The 21820-nt window shown below is 35.1% G+C and overlaps 1 protein-coding gene across 5 annotated transcripts in view; it reads left to right on the top strand.

Moving 5' to 3' along the window:
- The window catches only part of LRRC4C (leucine rich repeat containing 4C), a 429828-nt gene that overhangs the window by 323988 nt on the left and 84020 nt on the right, over positions 1-21820 (top strand). For 3 of the 5 annotated variants that reach the window (XM_072337162.1, XM_072337159.1, XM_072337160.1), the window contains 3 exons: positions 12550-12625; positions 13190-13304; positions 13732-13870. The gene's annotated coding sequence lies outside the window, so the exon portion shown is untranslated. Of the gene's footprint in view, positions 1-12549; positions 12630-13189; positions 13305-13731; positions 13871-17720; positions 19676-21820 lie in introns of those variants that run through there. The other 2 variants (XM_072337161.1, XM_072337163.1) reach the window with 2 other exon arrangements.

Genomic DNA, 21820 nt, shown 5'->3' with positions numbered 1-21820 from the left:
GGTCGGTTTACTTTCCAGATTACATTGTATAATTTTGATTAATGGAAAACAGAATAATTGGTTATCAGATTATTCCATATAGTGTAGATGTCCATGTCCCAGTTGGTATTTATTGTTGCTGTAAGCAAGACCTGACTGAAAACTTTTACCTATACATTCTGCTGTTTTGATTGTAATGATGGTGCACATTTGCCATCTTTCCTGTTAGCTTCAAAGTTGGTAACTTTATCATCCCTACATACGCCAGATACAGCTCTGCAGCATCTGGCTGTTAAGCTGTTTAATCTCACTGGGAGATTCTTGGTTTAAATCCATGGCTAACAATCGTATAAAAATATGTCCAAGCCAGATGCCTTTCAGCTTGTGTAATTTTCAATACTGGCTTGTCTAGTTCTCAAATAATCTCCATGTGCATCTATCTCATCTTGAAGATTTTCTGGAAACAATTTTTGTTTAAATAGATAAAATATTTAATTGGCTTTTTGACCTTAATGAAAATCTGAAGATATTACTTATTTCTCTGGTTTCATCCTGAGATCATCTAGACACAAGATTTTTGGCATTAGCTGTTTGATATTTCAGAGTATGGCTGACTGAACAATTGTGGTTATGGTGACCAGAACTACACATGTTGATGTAATTAAAAGGATAGTTACTAACAACCACAGAAACATAATTTATGTGCACCTATTTGGATAACTACATTAAATTGCTTATAAGTTATATGAGCATAGGAAGAAAAGTCACTATCTTGTTTTATTGCTTCCTCTGTAATAATAGTTGGTAGAAAACCATTTATGCTGGAGTATTTAACATGTTACTTTAGTTTAAAATTTCACTTTTTCTTTCAGTAATATTAGTTACATTTTTCACAAAGGTGTTACACAGATTCTTCTCCATCACAGCATAATCAATTCAATAATAGGAAAATCAATTCCTCTTTACCATTTAAAACGACTACAGAAGATAGTTTGGGAACGATTGATTATATTTATTTACGTAAGTTTGTATACATTTTAAAATATTTTAAACTTATTTTAGAAGTCAGTAAATTGCTTCTATTTTGTTGATGTGTTGATCATCATTTCTAAAACTACATAACTTTCACATTTTTAATTCATAGATGTTCTCTGCCTAATCTTTCCTTCTCAAAAATTTAGCTAAAATAATTCTTCCCTCAAACAAATTTTCATTTTTTTTTTCATTACAAAATAAATCAGATATTTTTGCTTGTTACATTGGAACTGTTTTTCCCCCATTAATGAAAACTTCTTCACTGCAAAAATGAACAAATATTAATTGAATAAAGAAATAGGACATCATTAGTTTTATGATATAAACATGGAAAGGGAAAGAGGAAGAAAACATAATTAAATACACTTACCCAGTTTCGGCAATAAGATCTTTGCAATAGCTCTGAATCTTTATCTTGAGGCAATGTTGTTTGTCCTTAAAATCTTTCTGGCCTGTGCTTGACTATCAATAGGAAGTAAATACTAACCTGTGCAACAGAAAATCAAAGCAGTACCCTGGGGTCTTTGAAATATGTATGACTTTAAACTTAATTAGATAATGTTGTTCCAAGCTGTTGCTTATTCATGAAAGATTTGCAAAGTGTTCAAGTCATATGTTAATTCTCTACTTGCCTATTACACATAATATGCACAGGTAGCTCTGAATTATGTCTCTTGAAAATATAATAGACAAAGTAATAGTCAGATGAATGTACTAATTCACCTTTGCTTTCTAGCTGATTTCTTTTGTAAAGGATTTTGGGTTAGAGGAAAAGAAAAATATAAGAAAAAGAAAATGGTGTAGGATGGGAAAGCTTTAACTAATAAAGGTTACATGCAGGTTTTAGTGGAATTTAACTACCCGAAATGGAACTGTGACCATATAATAAGCCATAACGTCTTTTCATGTAAAAGGTACAAAGGTACTGCAGCTTTACTTTTAGAACAGAGACTCCTGCCACTGGGACACAGATCAAACAAGCTCTAAAAGGTCAATAATGCATCAATACTGTAATAATGTATTTTCATTGGAGCACACCATGTAATACTCTGAAAAACTGTGACTTCACAAATGATTTGCTTGTCATATAATTCAGTTTTTGAAGGAGAAACAAAATGTTTTTGGTATGAAAAATTATCCAAGAGAGATACCTAAGAACTGGCCAGACCATCACCTGAGTATTATATGATAATCACAACATATGCCTGCTTTTTTTCTTTGTGTGTGTATACATTATTTTTACACTTTAAATTAGAAATATTTCTGCATTTGAAAAAGTTTTTTAAAAGCATAATCTTTTTTTTAGTATATTTTATTTCAATTACTTGTCCTCCAATGCTGTCTCCTATAGCTTCCCATCATAAAAAACGTTGAGAATACTACTAAAGATGTTTTTACTTTGTTTTACTTTGTTTTCACTCTGTTGCAATATAGAGATCTATACTTCTTTCTGCTGTCACTGTGTTTTGAAGTGAAAGATACAGCCTCAAAGTCATCATTAAAAGAGTTATTATTAATCATATTATTTATTGGGTAGTCTTTGTTATTAATTCACAGAATATCAGCTAAAATTATTTCTTTTTTTCTCAAGCACACTTATAATAGCTCTATGCTGTTTTTGGTGGTGTTCTTATTTTCTATTTTTAATTATCTTAGTAGGTATTAGAGGCTCCTGTTATGGATTTTAATATGAGACTCAAAAGGCTTGTGCGAATTCTGTCTAGATTGTTCCTATTCAAGTTGTCAGAATGTGACCTATTGTCATCTCTCTCACTACATAAGCAGATTTTCCTATTCATGTCATATTAATTCATACAAATTTAATGATTGTCCTGCCTCAGTAACTGTACTTGAAAGACACATATGGGAGATTTCAACTAAGCCAAAACTCACTTCTCAATCATGCCAAGTATGTATGTATCAACATGTTTATTCAGCTCTTTGTGACCCAGTGAACTCAAATAAATTTATTTTAGTTATCATTAATATATTCTAAGATCTATTTTGCAAAGTTTGACAAAACAATTCAACAGTGGTTTACCATCTGTGCATTTAATGATGAGTGGCTGACATGCGTTTTCATGCATGGATGTGTAGAAACAAAAATTGTATTTTAATATTCAATTGCTTTGAGTATCAAATAGAGGAAAATATTTTACTTTCAGTCCCTTACATAATTCTGCATTTTATTTCAGCTCTTGCTAGAATTTAATGTCATTTGTTTCTTTGTAAATGTGGAAGATTTCAAATCTTTTAATTGCATTTCCTTATTGCTTATTAGCTAAATAATGAAAAAGGAAGTCTGATGACAAATTTTGCTAAAAATACTGGAGTGATTGTCAAATGATGCAGACAGATATCTATGAAACCAACTGCATTTATTGATTATTTAGATCCTCTGGAGTACCTCACCTATTTCGTAATGGAAGTCCTTCCAACTAAATAATGCAGCTTCAGTTCTTCTATCATTTTCATAAACAATACTGATCATGAAAAAAATACTAATGTCTCCATGGTATAAGATATAATATTTCTTAATCATTGCTCGAGGAGAAAAAATGCCCTGAGTTACCCATTTTTTTTAGGTGAGTGTAACAACAGAATTTTATGGATAGGTCCTTACTCTGTCATTGGAATAAGCTTGTTCTGAAGTTTCTGTCTGCTTATTTTGTATACTTAGGGGTGATTTTCAAGGAGTTGGAGAGTAAAACAAATGCATTCAGAGATGGTATTTTTTTCTTTCTGGTATGTAGAAATGTTACATTCTTTATGGAGATTATGGTTCTGTAGCAAGATTTGGTTGTAGGTTTCTTTGGTTATTCTTGTCAAGGTACAATTCAGTGAAATCTAAACACATTACTTCTGACAAGGAGCAATATACATACAAGATCAAAAAAAGCCTTGAAATTTAGATGCTTAGGCATTTACTCAGTCTTGCTAAACATGCATAAATGGATTGTGGAATAACTTCAGAATGACATTTATGTGACATAAGTTGTATACAGAGATTCAGAAAGCACCTAGTTGCGAAAGACTTGAATATACCTTGCCTATTCAAATGTTCTATATATGCCACAAGTTTATTTGTTACTAATTATTATATTTTAATTAGTAGTCTTTACATTAAAAAGTAAGTTTTACATAAAAATAGCTTGGATATGACAGTTATGCAACACGTAGCCTGCTTTGAGCTGTAGGAAATCTTTTTTAACATCTTTGTCAGTGACCTTGATGGGAGCTGACCTGCTGGAAAAGAGTTCTGTGGTGAACAGCTTAGGTGTTCTAATGGACAACAGGTTGGCTATGAGCCAGCAGCGTGCCCTTGTGGCCAAGAATGTCAATGGTATCCTGAGATGCCTTGAAAAGACTGCAGCCAGCAGGTCAAGTGAGGTGATCCCCCCCCTCTGTTCTGCTCTGGTGAGGCCACATTTAGACTACTGTGTCCAGTTCGGGGCTCCCCAGTCCAAAAAGACATGAATGTCCTCAAAGGAGTCTGGCAGAGGGCCACAAAGATGATAAAGGTCTTCACTTGAGTGGTGTTCAAATTAAGGAGCAAGTAGAGAATCCTAAAAATGGCAAATTCTTGAACAGATGTTTTTATACTTCAAAATTCCAATGCTTTTCCCTCAAATTATTAATTCCCCTGATTTTTTAATTGTGTGTGTGTGTGTGTGTGTGTGTGTGTGCATAAGTGTATTTAATCTGTATATTTTCCATAGATATCTGTTTGAATATGAAAAAGATCTGCTGTGAACATAAGTGAATGTCTCATTGCATGAGGGTTGTGTTTGGACTAAATATTCTGAAAGTGAATGTACATTTGCAATTAGCTGTGACTCACAGAGCATTAAAACTCTGCAGAATAGTTTAATTTTACATAAAAACTGAGAAAATGTAAAACTTAGAATAACTTTTCTAATAGCTCTAGAAAACTTTCCTCAATTAAAAAATAAAGTAAAATACAACCTTCTGTCATGTTAACACTACCACGTTAGCTAAAGCAAGAGAAATCTTTAAAATGTTTGTTTTAAAAAGTTTATTTGAAGTGAGAGCATATTCTGTGCTGACGAGGTAGTATTGAACCTCAACCAAATTAAGTGATCGATTCAAACAGTTAAAAATAGATATATCTGTTTTTTAGTAGGAAAATGAAGAATTTCCAAATCCTATCCTAGGATGCTAATTCAAGTTTTTGAATATTAAAATTGTCAATACAAATATTTGACTTGTGAGTTGGCTTTTAAAAAATTTTAACTTCTAGTTTCCAAATATTTCTTAAAAAGAGTTGTGGTAAAGAAATGAAGTGTAGGTGTGGTAAAGAGGAAGTGTAAAATATGTGGGCTGTGATAAAAAGGTATTTACTAACAAAAGGAGAAGTGGAAGGAGAGAGAAGGAAAAGGAGAGAAAAAAACAGTCACTGACCATCTACCATGTTGATTGATGCCGAACTGGTTCCTACAGGAAAGGTGGCTAAACTCCCTAAACACCCTTCACCCCCCATCCCCTCTCCCCCCCCTGTTTTATGTCTGAGCATTAAGTTTTATGGCGTGGAATCTCTCTGACTTTGGTTTGAGTGACCTACCTGGTTTTGACCCATTCTGTCCTCTTGTGTGTTCCTCAATTTGTTCACTGTCGGGGGCAAAATGAAAAATGCCTTGATGCTGTGCGAACTGTTCTGCTATAACTAAAACATCATTGGCATACTTTTGAGCACACATCTGACATATAGCATTGTACGAGCTACTGTGAGGAAAACTAACTCCAGCCTAGCCTGACTTAATACACTGTTTAATGACAATGATGAAAAAGGTCTAGAAAAGAGGCATTTGAGTTAATAAATAAATAAACAAATGGAGACACTTATCATTGAAAAGAATTGAAGACATGGAAATACAAGAAAGATAGAAGTTTCCTGCATGTGGAAAATTGGTGGAAAGAAGTGATCCGTATTGACTGTGGACAAGATATGTATTGGGTTTAGACTGTAGCAAGTTTTTTAAAGTTTAATATTGTGTATCACTTTATGATAGAGAGACTGAAATATAAGACTGTATCTATCTTTCACTGAAGTCCTTCTGAACAAGCCAGGAAAAACATCTGTCAAAAAGTATGATTGTTAACCTTGCAAGAGAGGTAGAGTAGTATCATAAATAAGTAAATAAAAATTACCTGCTGGATGTCCTCATTTTTTTGAGTTCAGAATAAGGCAGAAAGGTTGTAGAGTCAAGATAGTCCATCTTTGCATTCCAACACTGCAGACTACCTGTATTACTTTCTAATGGTGTATACATATATATTTATACTGGCAATCAAGGTAAAAATCCATCCGTAGTTCTAAAATTGTGAAACAGACTGGTTTGCTCTCTCACTTGGAAATTATTGTATATTTCTGATTTTTTTTTTTTTTTTTTTTTTTTTTTTCAGCCTGTCTTCACACTCTCAATATACAGAAATTGGAATGATTTTCCCATGGTTTGCAACAACAATAATAGGATAAGTTAATTAAAGTTGCCGCTTAAACTATGGGCTATAACTTTCGATAGGCAAATAAACTGCTTGTGGTTATTTGAGAGCTGATCTATGAAATAAAGTGCAAGAATGGCACAAAGTCATTCTGAGATAAATATTCTGTTTCATTTGTATATATATGTTTGTTTATTACCAGATGAAATGAATTGTTTTTCTCTTGAGACTTGCTTTATACAAATTGTTTGAACATGGCCAGTCCAACGAGATGTGTGGAAATCAGAGGTTTTTTTTCTGCAGTTCTAGTGACAGGATCCATAAATTTGAAGGCATGCTATTGTTCTGCACAGGAAGGAAAAAAAAAAATATATATATATATGTATGCATATATATATATATATATTATATCCTTACGTGTGTTTTTATCCTACCACCATATCTTGTTCATTTGAGTGGCAGATGAATTGCAAAGTAGTATAGTGAATTATGTGAACATCAAAATGAAGCTGTTCTTTCCAACACTATGAAGCTCAATTGAGAAGAGACAGATATTGACTTTGTTTTTCCTTGTCAGTTAGAGCAGGAGAAACAACTGTGATTACAGAAGACTAATCTCTGCTCCTTTTTCTAAGCTCTTGAGCTCAGGCAAGCTCGCATAACTTCCATACTTGTGAAACATTTATACTTCCTGCTGGGAAATTCTAAAGAACTTAGGAGACATTGTTCTCTTCCTAGCCATCTGGTTATTGAGTTTGCTACCATAGCCAGATGACTACTATAAGCCATAATTGGTGTATATCAGACTTTCCCTTTTAGTAAGCCACAGTAGTACCTGTTATCATGCAGAGTACAAATTAACTAGACAAGATTCCACAGAAGAATTACATTGGCTTTACAGCTGTAAATAAGCAGGTACGATTTTGTCTGAAATTTTCAAGGGACTTGCAAAATCCCAAGGATAGTGTCAGTTTATTTCCTATAGTATTACTGGGCAGCTTTCATTTGTATTGTATTACTGTGGTAAGGGTTGCAGATTTTGTGTTTTGTAGACATACTTACGTGTGTAAAAAGTTAATAAGAACTATCTGGGAATTGTAGTCTTCATAAATCTCATTCCATATTAACAGAAGAGTATGACTTCATGTATTTTAGTCTTATACAGTGTGACTCATAATAAAGTGAGGATCTGTAGGAAAATAACTGTACTCCTCTTAAAATGTCACTAATCCAGTTGTTTAAAATCTATGTATTTGCAGCAAAATCATTGGCACTTGCATTTCTACATTTTGTTTTGTGATTTCCTAGTAGCTTGAGAATGATTCAAGGATTAATTGATTTTCATATATAATTAAGACAAGGTAATGATGGAAAATGTAATAGATGTATGTGTAGAATGTGTGCTTTATAACTGGAGGTTTTACAAATATTAATTCTTGGAGAAGATTGTGTGCAACCTTTTGATGCTACAAGGCGCTATTACCTAAAAACACATTTGACTTCAGGAACATTTTGTTAGAGTGGATATTGAAAGCAAAATCAAGAGTTGACTCAGACTTTTTGAGGCTGGTCTGTTTTCAGTAGTGCGTGGGGACAGGACTAGGGGAAGTGGGCTGAAACTTCAGCATAGGAAGTTCCAAACGAATGTACGCAAGAACTTCTTTACAGTGAGGGTGACGGAGCACTGGAACAGGCTGCCCAGGGAGGTGGTGGAGTCTCCTTCTCTGGAGATATTCAAGACCCGCCTGGACGCCTACCTGTGCGATGTGGTGTAGGGAGCCTGCTTTGGCAGGTGGGTTGGACTCAATGATCTCTAGAGGTCCCTTCCAACCCCTACAATTCTGTGATTCTGTGTTTGCTGAGTTTACCTGGAATGGGAGACACAGAAGTTCATAAATTAATGTAAGACAAAAGTCTGCTTTGAGATCTTAAAGTGTTCCACGAGTCTGTGGTTGTGTCATACATATATTGGAGAAAAAGGCATACATAGCTAGAAGTTTATTCAACTGAAATTTATACCAATGTCATCTTTTATGAAGCCTGTACAGCAAAACTCATTGATGAGTCAACATGAAGTAGATGATCCTTTGGGAGTGCAATACAGTACACAGTTGCTTTCATAAACAGATAATAAGAAAGGAAACAATTTGGTCTCCTTTAATTGTGGTTTTATACTCAGTTCTATTTCAGATTCCTTAATGCTATGACAGTGCTGGCAGGCAGCATAGAAAGACTTCAGCAGAAGGAGAAATCTACTGCTTGTCTATCCCTTGGCACAAGAATGATAGTTGTCAGTGAAGGATTGAATTTATATACTGATCCCTAATAGGATTGTCATGTCTTCTGATGATTAAACTTTTTTTTCTCATATGAAATCAGCTAAATTTTTTTAGTACCTCAGTTTTATTTTCTCTGGGTTGATACTTAAAGCTGTATTTGCAGGGAAAACTATTCTGACTTTGCTTAAAAGGAGCAGACAAAAATGTGTGTATGTGTATACAAATGTGTACACATGTGTAAATATAAGTAGGTAAAAGTATAGCAGAGAGTCACGTTGTATAAGAGAACAAATAGTTCAGTTTTTCTAGTGAAAATATTTCTAGCAAACTCATTGTTTAATACTTTCTTGTCAAATAGGAACTGACGATTAATATTTGGAAATGTTAGAAACCTTTAGGAAACATTTGTCTTTTGTCTATTCTTGTGTATTGCACTGGGAATGCACTATGTACAGCCACAGACTATCTTACGTTTGTTTTTTTTTTAACTATTTTTCAAATGTCTTTTGAAAGAATAATATTTTACTAGTTTTATATTCATATTCTACAATTACTTATAACTAAATTTCACTTTCTTTCATTTTATCTGGATTGGTTCTGAAATAATCCAAAATGCTATACACAGAATATAACATGCTTAAATAATATAATTTATCTCTACTTAAATTGTGTTGTTGTTCCATTAAAAAAGTGTCAGTTTTTTGTTTGTGATTTTTCTTAGCAAGTTTTACTAAAAATCATTAAATAACAATTCTGAATATATGTATTTAAAAAACAAACAAACAAACAAACAAAAAATCACAACAATCATAGGTACTTCTATTGAGAATATGAGTGAATAAATGTTTTCTAGTTTTCTGTCCGGCATTCATCCTGACCTTCTCATACCACCTTTGCTAGCAGCATCTTTGTTCTAATATATTCTCTCCAAATACTCACTGCGCTAAGGGGATGGTCAGACTAGGAGGGACATATTTTGTGTTGTTTAGAACTAAATTTCTGATCAAATTAGAACATTAATTCAGGTCCCTTGGTATGATAATCTTTTGTTGACACTCATACAGTTGTTTGAACATTTGGTTTAGTGTGTGTTGAGACCACATTCTCAAAGGCTAACAAATGTGGCTGAATAATATTAACAGATTAAACACTGAATTCTAACACCTTCTCAGGAAACCTTCACAAATTTTTCTTCATCTGTAATTTTGTTGGTTGATGGTTATCAGTTGGTAGCTTGTGCTTCCAAAACCATTCAGCAATAAGCAGCAAGCTTGAATCATGACATAGTATTTCCCCTAAATGACCTGTGTCTCCACAATCCCTCTCAGTACTGTTCTCAGTATATGCTTTCGGTAGTGCATTATGACAGTCAGAGTGACACACCATGAAATGAATAATAATGTGTTATAGCTGGAAGTAGTTAGAACTTCCCTCTCACTCCTAGCACCTTGCCTAACAAACTCTTCTCCTCCCACACTGTTACATGACAAAGGGCTTCAGTGTATATGCTTGCTCTTGTTTAACAAAAGCAGAAACCCATGCCATTCTAGAGCTTGGAATGCAGGTCTTCATTAGTATGATTGCTCTATAGATATCCTATTTAAATGCCTTACAGAATCAAATCCCAAAGGTATGCTTGGGTGTAATATAGAACTAGCCCAGAGCAAGCATAAGTCAGCTTGTTAAAGATGGAATATATATGATGCCAGTACTTCAAGTTTTCTGCAGCAAGGTTTATATCTCAGATATTCTCTGTATATTAGTATTATATTCAGTAAATAAATTTGAAGCTGTGAGTATATTATCTGATGTATTTTCTGTTGCACAGAATAACCTGTTGCAGGATTTTGGTTGTGTTTGTTTTTTTTTTTTACTGACCAGCAGGTTTAATAACTGACTCATAATCCTGCCATGCTCAGCCTCCCACCTAATACCATCATGACAAGATGCTGTTTTTCTTCTGTTGTAAGGAAGAAATAAAAATTAAGACTTTTTGAAAATGGAATAGCCACAAATAACTGGGTGTGATTAAGCTGAAATGAATGGTGTTGACTACCTGAAATATTCCTTAGTCTTGTAAATTACACACGGGCTTTACACATTTAGGAGGTGTTGTTTTCTCTTATATTAGAAAACAAACAAATGGTGCTCTTGCTTAAAAGGCTTTTAAAGATGAAGACATATGGAGTTAGGTGATTAATGCACTTAGACAAACTCTGTAAATCCAAAAATATTCCAATCCACTTATTTCAGCAACTGAATGACACTTAAATTCTATTCTAGTGGCTTTGTTTGTAGAACAGTCAGATTTTGTTATGTTTTGATTTTTTTTAACCTGTATACTTCAGCAAATGAGGTTTGTATCAGCAAATTTCAGATATCAGCAAATGTCAGCAAGCTCAAGTTATTTTCTATAAAGCATTAACTTAACAGGAAACCTGACATTCTGCCTATAAACTACAAAACTTCTAGTCTAACATAGTCACAGACCAGTCTGCATGTATAAATTTATAGATCTAGTAAGTACATATATTGTGATAACAAGAGATAATGTTGTTTTAGAATAAATAAATCAGAAACTATTGCTATATTTTAAAAGTCACAAATGTTTGAAAAACTCTTTTATGAAAATATCCATTCCTGTAGTGTTTGGGACTATTAAAAAACAAATCAATACTAAACAAGGTTGAGTATAGTCCAATAACATTTAAGTCTTACCATGTGTCATTTAATAACTATTTGATTTCTTAAGTGAATGTTAAGGAGAAGTACTCCTTAACACTTAATTGCTTTGGAATCAGTTACTTATTGCTACTTGTTTCTCTTTTATTTATTTTTAATTTACTTTTTTTCCCCCTATAAATGATATAACTTGAGGAGGAAGGGGGCAAAAGATAAGAATAATTTAAAAAAAAAAAAAAAAAAAAACAAACAACAAAACAGGCAACAAATCCTTGTTTCCACAAAACACCAAATTAGGAGTAGTTTGAAGTTATCAGTATTTCTGATTTAAAATTAGGTTTCATATAATATTAATCTCAGGCTATTTCTGAGAAAAGCTTTTAATACAGAATTAAAACAACTTTATACCCTTCGTTTTGGTAGTGCTTGCATTACATTTGTACTTTGGACCTAAATATCTCTTCTCTTCCAAATTTCTAGAATAGGAATTCTAGCTAAGTGAGCTTTATGTACTTCAGAACCACAGATGGTTAAGTCTTGTTTCTGTGAATGTGCTTTTCACACAGAATTACTGAATAGCTTTTCCAAAACTCATAATTAATTTTAGCTGTTTCCTCTTTTGACAAGCCATTTTAAATGGAGCTGGATTAACAAAGCGAGCTTTTGAGAATAAGTTCCACCTGAAATGTTATTAATGAAATACCCTGTCCCTTGTCCTCCCAATTTTCACTGAATGTATTTGTATATAATTTTTGTAAAATTTGAAAACTTCACCCTAGTATCTTGGTTTTGTTGGTATTACATGGAGTTATTGCCCAAAGCCTGTAGTACCTAAAACTTTGACACCAATACTACTTCTCCTATCTTAAAAAACAGTTTGTGGGAATTTTTCATAATGTTGGGATAGTTTACAGTTACATACGTGAAGGAGAGTAAAGCAAGTAATATTGTTAGGAAATGCATAAGCAGAGGGAAATATAGGGGAGAAAAACTATTGTGATAGTTTTCATCAAAAGCAAACTTTTTTACATCACTATTATTTATTTTTTTTCCCAAACAAACCTACACCATCACTGTACAACTCCTTAAACTAATGTTTCATTTCTTGCAGAATTTTTACCTTCTTCATCAGCAGAAATCCCCTTGGCAAACACGTAAACCCTGAAGATCAGATTTGATTCAGTAAGGTAGGTTTCAGTTTAAAAATTCGCCATACACGTTGGGAAAGAATGTTGGGGAGATTATAGGAAAACTGAGTCTGAAGTATCACTACCAGACAAAAATATTACATACACGCTTTAAATAATCATTATTCTCATAATCATTTTCACCAGTCATGAAAGAATTTCTTAAATTCTTATCAACGTTTTTGTAATACATTCAGTGAATCATTAGAAATGTTTTCAAACACAACTTTCCTTAGAATTTCTTATGGAATCCTATCCTAAGGGGAAAAGATGTGTATTAAACCTATTTCCTCTTAGTGCCTCCATAACATGTTTATATATTCTCCTTGTAACTTTTTCAGTACTTAAATGCAAATCTATTCTTATTCACTTCTTAATGATGCATTCTTTATGGAAGTGATGCTGCAATGGACTAGACAGACCATTGGTCTGTTCTAGTATAGCAGTAATCAGGTAAATTCCAAGCTAGATGGTCTTTAAGGTTTCTACCAACCTAAGCTATTTTATGATTCTGTGATTATTATGATTTTTAATCCACTTACACTGATGCTGAAAGATCATTAGGTATTTCAGGTGTCATTTGCTCTTTAAAACAACATACAACATCCACGGGAATTAATGGGAATGTGGAGATAGAAGTGAGAGCTGAAGACTGTCTGAGAAAATTTGGAAAATCCAGGTGAAAGTTTTTTTGTTTTTGTTTTTGTTTTTTACCAACTTATACCATATTTCAGAGCACTTAGGAGCATAAATATGGTGCTTACTGCCTTCATTCACTGCTAGGTCCAAAATTTTTCTTTCACTTTTTAATGCATCCAATTTGAGTCAGCATCTGACAAAGTGCATTTGTATCATACCACATTCAGAAATATTCCAATATGGATTGCTTCGATACTGAAAAGAATGATAATTATTTTTTAGTGGGTCTTTGGGTTTTGTTTGTTTGTTTTCTTTCTGCTGCTACATTTTTTTTCCAATTTGCTTTGCATGTTATGGTGCACATCATATGTTGGTTTGGTGTTATATATCTTGCACTCAGGCTGTGGAACTCCTCACTATTCTGAGTCCTTTTAACACATTCAGTAAATATAATTTCCATTTTACAGGTAGAATGACAGGTGTACGAGAAATGGAATAATCTAACCTGAGAGCGTGCAAGCACTCTGGAAACACAAAACCTAAGGATTCTGTCTTATGTGGTTTTTGGTATTCTCACCAGTGGCTGCAGTCCTCCAAGGATTGATGGTAAGAAAATAGGTTATTGTGCACATTATGGTTTACATACTAGAGTTAAGCAGAAAATCCGTTATAAGAAAAGTGTAGCAGAGTTAAATGATAATTTGACATGTAGTGCTGATTTGTCTTATGTTTACCAATTATATCCAGATTTAGTGCGTAGAGGAAACTGACGATATTTAGTTGGAAGAAATTTATTTAGAAAGTTATAAATACTTGAAAATAGATGTTGAAGAGTTATCTTACTGCAGTAATTGTTAGTAACATTTAGAAATCTGTGTTTCTGTGTTAAATTTTCCTTGTCTGGGTGGTCTTTTCTGAAGCTCATTTCCCCATACTAAAATTTCACTTTGAACTTGTGCTAAACATGAGGATGAAGGCAGAGCAGTTTTACTGCCATGTTTTTATTAATTATATTTTTGAGGCATACATAGTTAACATTTTATTTTCAATAAATGCAAATTGTGTTTTCCAGTTACAGTAACTCCACAGTAGAAGAAATTAAAGTGTTTGATACATTCATCTTAATATCACAATATCTTGGTATTTAAAATTCACAAAAAAAAAAAAAAATTGCTCTCATAGTGTACAGATACTATTTCCAGAGTGATGTATCATTTGTGTCCATGATTAGTTGGCTATATTAAATTTTAGAGTTAAAAAACTGACAGTAAGTTATTTGTGGTTTTCATTTTATTGAGAAAATGAGGTATTAGATGGGGAATGACAATAAAATGAAAGACCATGCTCTGCTGTCATTTACAGTTGTATTTATAATTTAAATCAAACAGGTTATGCTTCCCTGTGAATTTACAGTTTATAGTCAGTGGCACTTTGTCTGGGGGAGGAAATAGTTTGCCTGTAATTGAATTCTATGCCAGGAATTAAAGCTATAGGAAAAAGACTGGATTTTCAGGGCTGTCTTAGAGGGAAGTGTGTTTCCTCATGTTCAGACAAAACACCCGTGTTTCACTTTGTACCTACTGCTTCTTGTTCTATCGTTGGGCCCTAGAGCCAAAAAAAAAGCCTGGCTCAGTCCTCCTTGCACTATCCCTGTAGGTATACTTTGATGAGGTTTCCTCTGAGCCTTCTCTTCATCAGATCTCTCAACTTTTCGTTAAAGAAGACATTCTCTAGTCTCTTCATCTTTGTGGCCCTTTGCTACTCTCTTGCACTGGACAGACCAAAACTGGATGCAGTACTCCAGATGTGGCCTCAACACTGCTGAACAGAGAGGAACCCTCTGGTAGCACTTTGCCTAACACATTAGCCTTCCTTACAGCAGTTACATGCTGCTCACTCATGCTTAGCTTGGTGAATTGGTTAACAGCTGTGATGAAAACACTGACAATAAAGCATAAAACAGAAAATCTAGAAATTCTTTCTATATAGCGTGTTGCCTTTTAGTGATGAGCTGTTAACTTTGAAGACATTCCTGAGTTTTTTTCAGTAGAAGTAATTATAGTGTTCCATTAACCCAACTGGACAATTAAGTTTCTTTCAAATTTGCACAACACAAAGCAACATTGTTATATCTTTACCAGAAATAATAGATACTATGATATTGTGAAGAGATGGGCTTATTGAATAATCAATTGAACTTCCTGTGTGCTAAAAGCACGTGCTGTGGTTCTACCCTAGTCCTGCTCACCACACCATTCCTGATACAAGCCTGTTTACTTTTTATAAGGATAATGATATGCTTTCACACATTTCCTTGAACTGTGTTTATTCTTATTCAGTTTTAAGGTTTTTCTTTTCCTTTATTTGAGAACTAGACTTCACTTTTCTTAGACTTTAGTCATGTTTCTCATTCACCAAATGACTGACAATTCTGTATCCAGTCTTTTGCATTAGTTACCTTCAGTACTAAACACAGTCAGAAATTCTGTTCTTTAACTCTTATCACTTATCAATAAGGAATTGTTATGACAGTTGGTCACTGTCCATGTTCGTTGTGTGAACATTTGCCAGTACATACATTTGATATTTCACACCATACTAAGGATCAGACAAGCTTACTCCATTAGCTGGAGAACAATCCAAATTTCCTTGCCCATCTATGCTTATCTTTTTTTATTCTTTCACTGTTTCAGTCTAGAAGAAGAGCCAGAACCTAGTCTGTGTGACTGGAATTTTGTACCATAGTGTCCAGGACAGTTCCCAGGCTGAGGAAGACCAGATAACAGTTGCTTTTTGTAATACTTGCCTTCCACTAAAATTTTAACACTGCTTCTCCCCCCCACCCCCCCTGATTTAAAGCACCCAAAAGAAAAAAAGTCATAAAAAGTTTGTAGGCCCAAAATACATCAGCAGCATCAATGAATCAGGCAGGAATGAAATAAGATCAACATCTGAGAAATAAGGTTGTTAGTTGTCAGCAACTTAATCACGCTCAGTCTTCTAAAATTCCCAGTCTTTCTTCAGTTTACTTGAAAGTAGATTTTATAGATTTTATATGGAATATTTATTATAGCTACACAGCATTTCAGCCATGGTAGGAAATTTGTTGTTGCTATTAATGTCAGTGATAGTAAGATCAGATGGTAAATGGTATTACAGTGGTTAAAGACTTGGTTTCATTTTCTTGTATCATAGAACTTTCTCACCAGAAAGCCCACTGAGTCAGTAGAATAAATCTGAAAGTCAATGTTAATGATTCAGTAAGTGTTATTTACTGAATTCAGCTAGTTTATGGGTTTTAAATTCTACAGAAACTTTATGATATGACATATAAGTAAAAATTTCATTTTCTTTTATTTTCAAGTATGCCAGTTTCACACCATAGATTGCAGAATGAGTAAGGATATCAAACATAATTTGACTTCTTGCGAGAGGATTCAGAAAGTTAGCAGTATCATTATGTGCATGGAATAACTCTGAGTTACTGCTTAATATATGAAGTTTGCTATAATTACCATGAAAGCATCTGACTAATTCTTTTTTGGGGGTTGTGTGGAGGAGTTTGATCTATAAATAATTTCTTTCTAATTTTGAGAGAAATACTGGCACATACATCATCCATATTCTGTTTCCTTTGATCCTGCAGAGGGTAGCATGTCTAACTTTATACATGCAAAGTTCTCTGTAAAAATTATTTAGAATTGAGATCCCTGTAAATATAAGCCCAATTCCAAGCACTTTATGTAAACATACTTAAGTACTAGAAACGTATCTTGGTTGAATGACAGCAAACATCTCGGCACCTTAGGAGCCTGGTTTAATGACTTAGTATGGAAAACTCAGAAACCTTGGTTAGTAGTCGTGGTACTCAAGCTGCTGCAGATTTGCTAGGTGAGCCTAGGCATTGTGCTGTTGTGTTCCTGTGACTTAATGAGCTGGAGCAGTTGGACCCACTAAAACCTTGAGGCATTTCATAGGGCTTCTGGCAAGGAGCATCTGCCAAAATGGAGTTTTAGGTAACTTTTATATACAAGTTTTAAACAATTATTTATTTCTGTAATGAGAAAACTGTTTTGTCTCTTAATACAAGTGATTTTCACTGTTTTCTGTTTTTTTGTTTTGTTTTGTTTTGTTTTTTGCAAAACTAACTTTATATTTCATTTCATTTTACTGTCATTCCTCTATCTCAGTGGCTGGGCTGGTACCTGTGAATAGTGGTTGATCTGTCAGAATCAGGCAGGCTTTTAAGAAAATGAGTTTTGACATTCCGTTCCTTAAGATGATCCCTTGCGTTTCAATTACTGCTTTCTGACTTGGAGGTTTCTTAAGGTAACTCGGAGCTTGTTCCCACACTGTCAACCAGGTGGCAGCAGTGCCACGTCAGAACAGCTCCAATACCCTTTCCCTGACATCAAGTGTTAATGCAATTGACCAATCAGTGCTAAGATGATGGGAGGTAATTGGGTAATTGTATTTTACTGATCACAAGCAGAGAAAAGAAGGGGAAGGGGGGAGGGAGGGAAAAAAAAAAAAAAAAAGAAAAAAGAAAAAAGGAAGGAGAGAGAAAGAGAAAGGAAGGGGGGAAGGAGCAGTATAGCGAGGAAGACTGGCCCCGGGACATTTGCAAATCCTAGGGTGCCACTGAAAGGTGGGGAGTCAGACAAAGCCAGAGCAACAGAAAAGCGGATCTACTCCCTGCAGCAACAACGGGAGCTGTCTGGAACTGGATATATACATAGATGCGTACGTACGTGCACACACAGGAAGAATTCAAGCTGAAGCTAATGGGAGGGAGAAAGGGTTTTGGCTGTGCAAAAAGCTATGCGTTTCAGGCATGAGACTAAAAACTGAAAGAAGAGGCTGTGCTCCCGGGAATGTGTCATCTTGGAAGGGAGGGAGGCAGGAAGGAAGGAAGAAAAGGGGGAAGATAACTGGCATGTGGAAGACGATGGGATTCTAACTCACTGCTCTGCAGAAGGGAAATCCAACTTGTAGATCTGAAATACACCAGGCAGAGATTGCAAATGTGATCGGAGCTGCATTGAAACAGAGAAAGAGAAGAAAAGGGAGGCAGAAGCCGGAGAGCTTTTATCCTTCTCCCCTCTCTCTTTCCCTCTCTCCTCAAAGAAGAAATAGAAGTTTATCCGTCTTGGTGCTGCTGGATCGTTATAGCTGCTGGACAAAAGATGGAGAGGGAGCTGAAATGAAAAGCAAAGGGAAACCAGTGCTTGCAAAACTAACGGCTGAGAAGACAAATCACGCCTCCCCAGGCTTCTTTTGTGCCCCATCGGGGGAGTTTTAACATCAGAAAGATTTTGAGAAGTGTGGGGAGCAAAGGGGAGAGTGGGCGTTAAAAACACCCATCCTGAGTGTTTAAAAAATAACAAGGGGATGGATTTATTCTTGACAGCTGGTGGGAACCTTGAATTTTTCTCTACTCCCTCCCTCCTTCATTCCATTTAATGTGAGATTATGAAAATGCAGAGGAGTTGGAGGGAAGGCAAAAGGATATAATGTGGAGTCTGAAGCGAGGAAGAGAGTGCTGATGCTGTGGATTGCTGGCTTCTTGCTGAAATCAAAAATCCAATTGCGCACTGGGTTGTGATTGGAAATCTAATCAGATCTTTGGAGAGAAGGGAGAGACACTAAAAGTTATTGTATTGACATATAGAAATAAAAATTTAAATGCAAACGGAGATTTTATCCTAAAGGAGTGTGGGGGACAGGGAAAAAGAAGAATGGGAATCCCCATTCTAATGTGGAGACACACGGATTGGATAATTGATAGTGCAGCAAACAAGGTGGAAGAAGAAAATTGCCTGGCAAGACCTGGATCTTAACAGTCACAACAAAATTGCATTAAAAAAGAATACAGATGGAGGGCTGCTTAATCAGAAATACAGCTCTTTCTGCTCCCCAGAGAAAAAATAAATAGCGAGCAATGGAGAGCAGAGAAGCTAGAGTGGCAGAAACCTCAGAAAAAGGGAAGTAGGCGAAGGATCCACTGTGGAATGAAAAGTTTCAGAAAGGAGAAAGACCATTCATCCTCTGCAATAATTTTTCTTTTTTTTTCTTGGTGTTTTAAACCCCTCTTCTCCAGTGAAGCAAACATCATTGTTACCACTACAGCAATTTTATGCAGAAAAGTTGAACACAGCAGAGAAAATAAAGGACAGAGAAGAAAAAAGCAAAATTGCTGGAGGGAGAGAGTTCAGCAGTGTTGGGTTGGATTGGTACCTGTGTGGACTGAAATTGCCTGGAAATTTGCAGTTGGATATCTTTTATTTTTGTTTCCTTTCTTGTTTTTAATTTTGGTTTGGTTGCTGAAATGAAATAGTTTTCATAACCCCTCCCCCACCCTGGTTTTTCATAACCACTTGGATTTCCAGCTGGATAGTCTTTGAGGATATAGTAAGTACACTTTCCATTTCATTATTTTATAATTTTGTACAGGGAAGGGAAAAAAAAAAAAAGAAAAAAAAAAAAGCCCCATTTCCTCTTTTGCTTCTACCTCTTTCTTTGCTCTTTTCCCCAACCTGAGTAAAGAAGCCAGTTGAATTTTGGTAATGTTAGGGGAGGGGGTCAGGGGGAGAACTGGCATTGAAAGGGAGAAGAGGAAGAATGAGAGCAGAACTGAAATCTTACAGTAGCTCAAATATTCCTTTTAGTAAAACTCCAGCTTTGATAGTGTATTGCAGATAGATACCTGTCGGTATGGCTTTATGACATTTGTAAATGTTCACTAGCAAAGGAATTTGAGAATGCCCCCGCAGTGAGTGATGGGTGCTGTTCAATTGCTCAATATGCTAAAAACAAAAACAACAACAAAAAAAGAAGCAACCAGATGCAAGTTGCATATAATTGGATGCACAGAGGAGGTTTATTTATTTATTTACTTATTTAGTAAATGTCTAAAATAAACTCTGATTTCAGTGCTGGTATCCACTCTGACTCTGCAGATCAATATGGTGTATAAACAGGAAAATTTATAATGAAGCAGGAAGGTGAAGGATGGCTTTTGGCAGGAGCAGGGGCGTGTAGGGCAAGGGGGTGGTACAGGGAGTGGTAACGGTTTTTGAGGAGGCAGCTCTGAGAGAAATGGAATATCTTGAACTCCATTGCTGAGAACAAATAGTAACGTCAGAGAGAGGGCATTCTTCTGTTGCAGGGGAGTTTAGAGAATGGCTGTACCAGCCACTCATGCCCTCCAGATCTCCTAGGAAATTCTTTACAGTTTAGTGGTGAATCCTCCAGACTCCCCTAGGACTTTCCTGACAGTTGAAAAAGATTTACTTTGATTGATATGCAGTGAGAGAATACAGTTTTGTTAGGAGATTTTTGTTATTATGTTGATAATGAAAATAATGGAAAGTGGCTTGTAGGTGGTGGTGTTAACAGATTAGCAGTGATGTGTAACATTCCAGTAAATATCTCTCTCTTTCTTTAGAAATCAGATGTTGAGGTGTGGAATGAAATCAGGATAACTTGTAATTTGAGAGAGTGGTCCTTGTGTTCCTGTGAGGATCATGCTACTTCTATCTACTCATCTGGCATGACCATATACCTAGTAGACAGGAAGTTTTTCTCCTTATACCCTTCTCTTCTCCTTTACCTTCTCCATCCTCCTTCATAAGCAGTGCCTTGAAATGAAAATTTTAGGCCAAAATCTGTTTAGAAGGAGAGAGAAAAGCACACAGTTAAATGAACCATTGAAGTTTTATGGATGTTTCTCTCAGGCAAGGTAAAGAATGAGCTTTACAACTAATTTCGCTTTTCTTTAGCTGCAGTATTCTGGGGAAGGGGGACAGTAGGAAGGTATTAGTAAAATCATGATCCATCTTTACCCTTTTTGTTTGCCTGGTAGCGTTTCCTTTTCAAGCTTTCTGTGTGGAGCAACACAGTCCAGAGCTTCAGCTTCCCTGGATTGAAGCATTAATAAATTCTTTTTTTTTTTTTTTTTTTTTTTTTTTCATTGCATTTCTGCATTCATGCATGTCACCAGCGTTGCTTCACACAGACATCTTTAATTTTTTAATGTAATGGAAACAAGACCTGCTTATTAAATGTGCCCATGCACTTCTGCTTGGAGGTCATCCCTCTCAAGTGTTTGATACTTGTAAGAGGTTAAGATTTAGGGTCCAGTTCTGCTCCTAAGGAAATCTCTGGGAATGTTTGTTCAGCTATATGAATGAATCAGACTCTTTGTGCTCTTGTGTTCGGAAAAAGAAGGAAGCAGGCATAGCAAAAATTGTTCCGTCCAGCTCCAATTGCTATCATCCTTCTCAGTACAGCTAAATCAGTTTAGTATGAAGTGCTTTAGCCTAATTTATTTCTCTGAGCACATTTCCTGGTGGGATACTAAATGGGTAATAAGTTTGTCAGCATCTGAAAATAAGCACAGAACTCTTTTCTTCATTTCTTCATGTATTATTATAAGCCTGTGCCCTATTGTGGGCTACACTTAGACCAGCAGTTGCAGCAACAGAGCAGCTAAATTTATGTTAAGCTGCTGCTCAGTAATTACTGAAGGGAAAAGAAGCTAGCTAAAGAAAAGGC

The sequence above is a fragment of the Excalfactoria chinensis genome, chromosome 5 (assembly GCF_039878825.1).
Source record: "Excalfactoria chinensis isolate bCotChi1 chromosome 5, bCotChi1.hap2, whole genome shotgun sequence".
Classification (NCBI taxonomy): Eukaryota; Metazoa; Chordata; class Aves; order Galliformes; family Phasianidae; genus Excalfactoria; species Excalfactoria chinensis.
The sequence above is the reverse complement of the archived record's forward strand: the minus strand, read 5'-3'. Positions and strand labels throughout refer to the sequence as shown.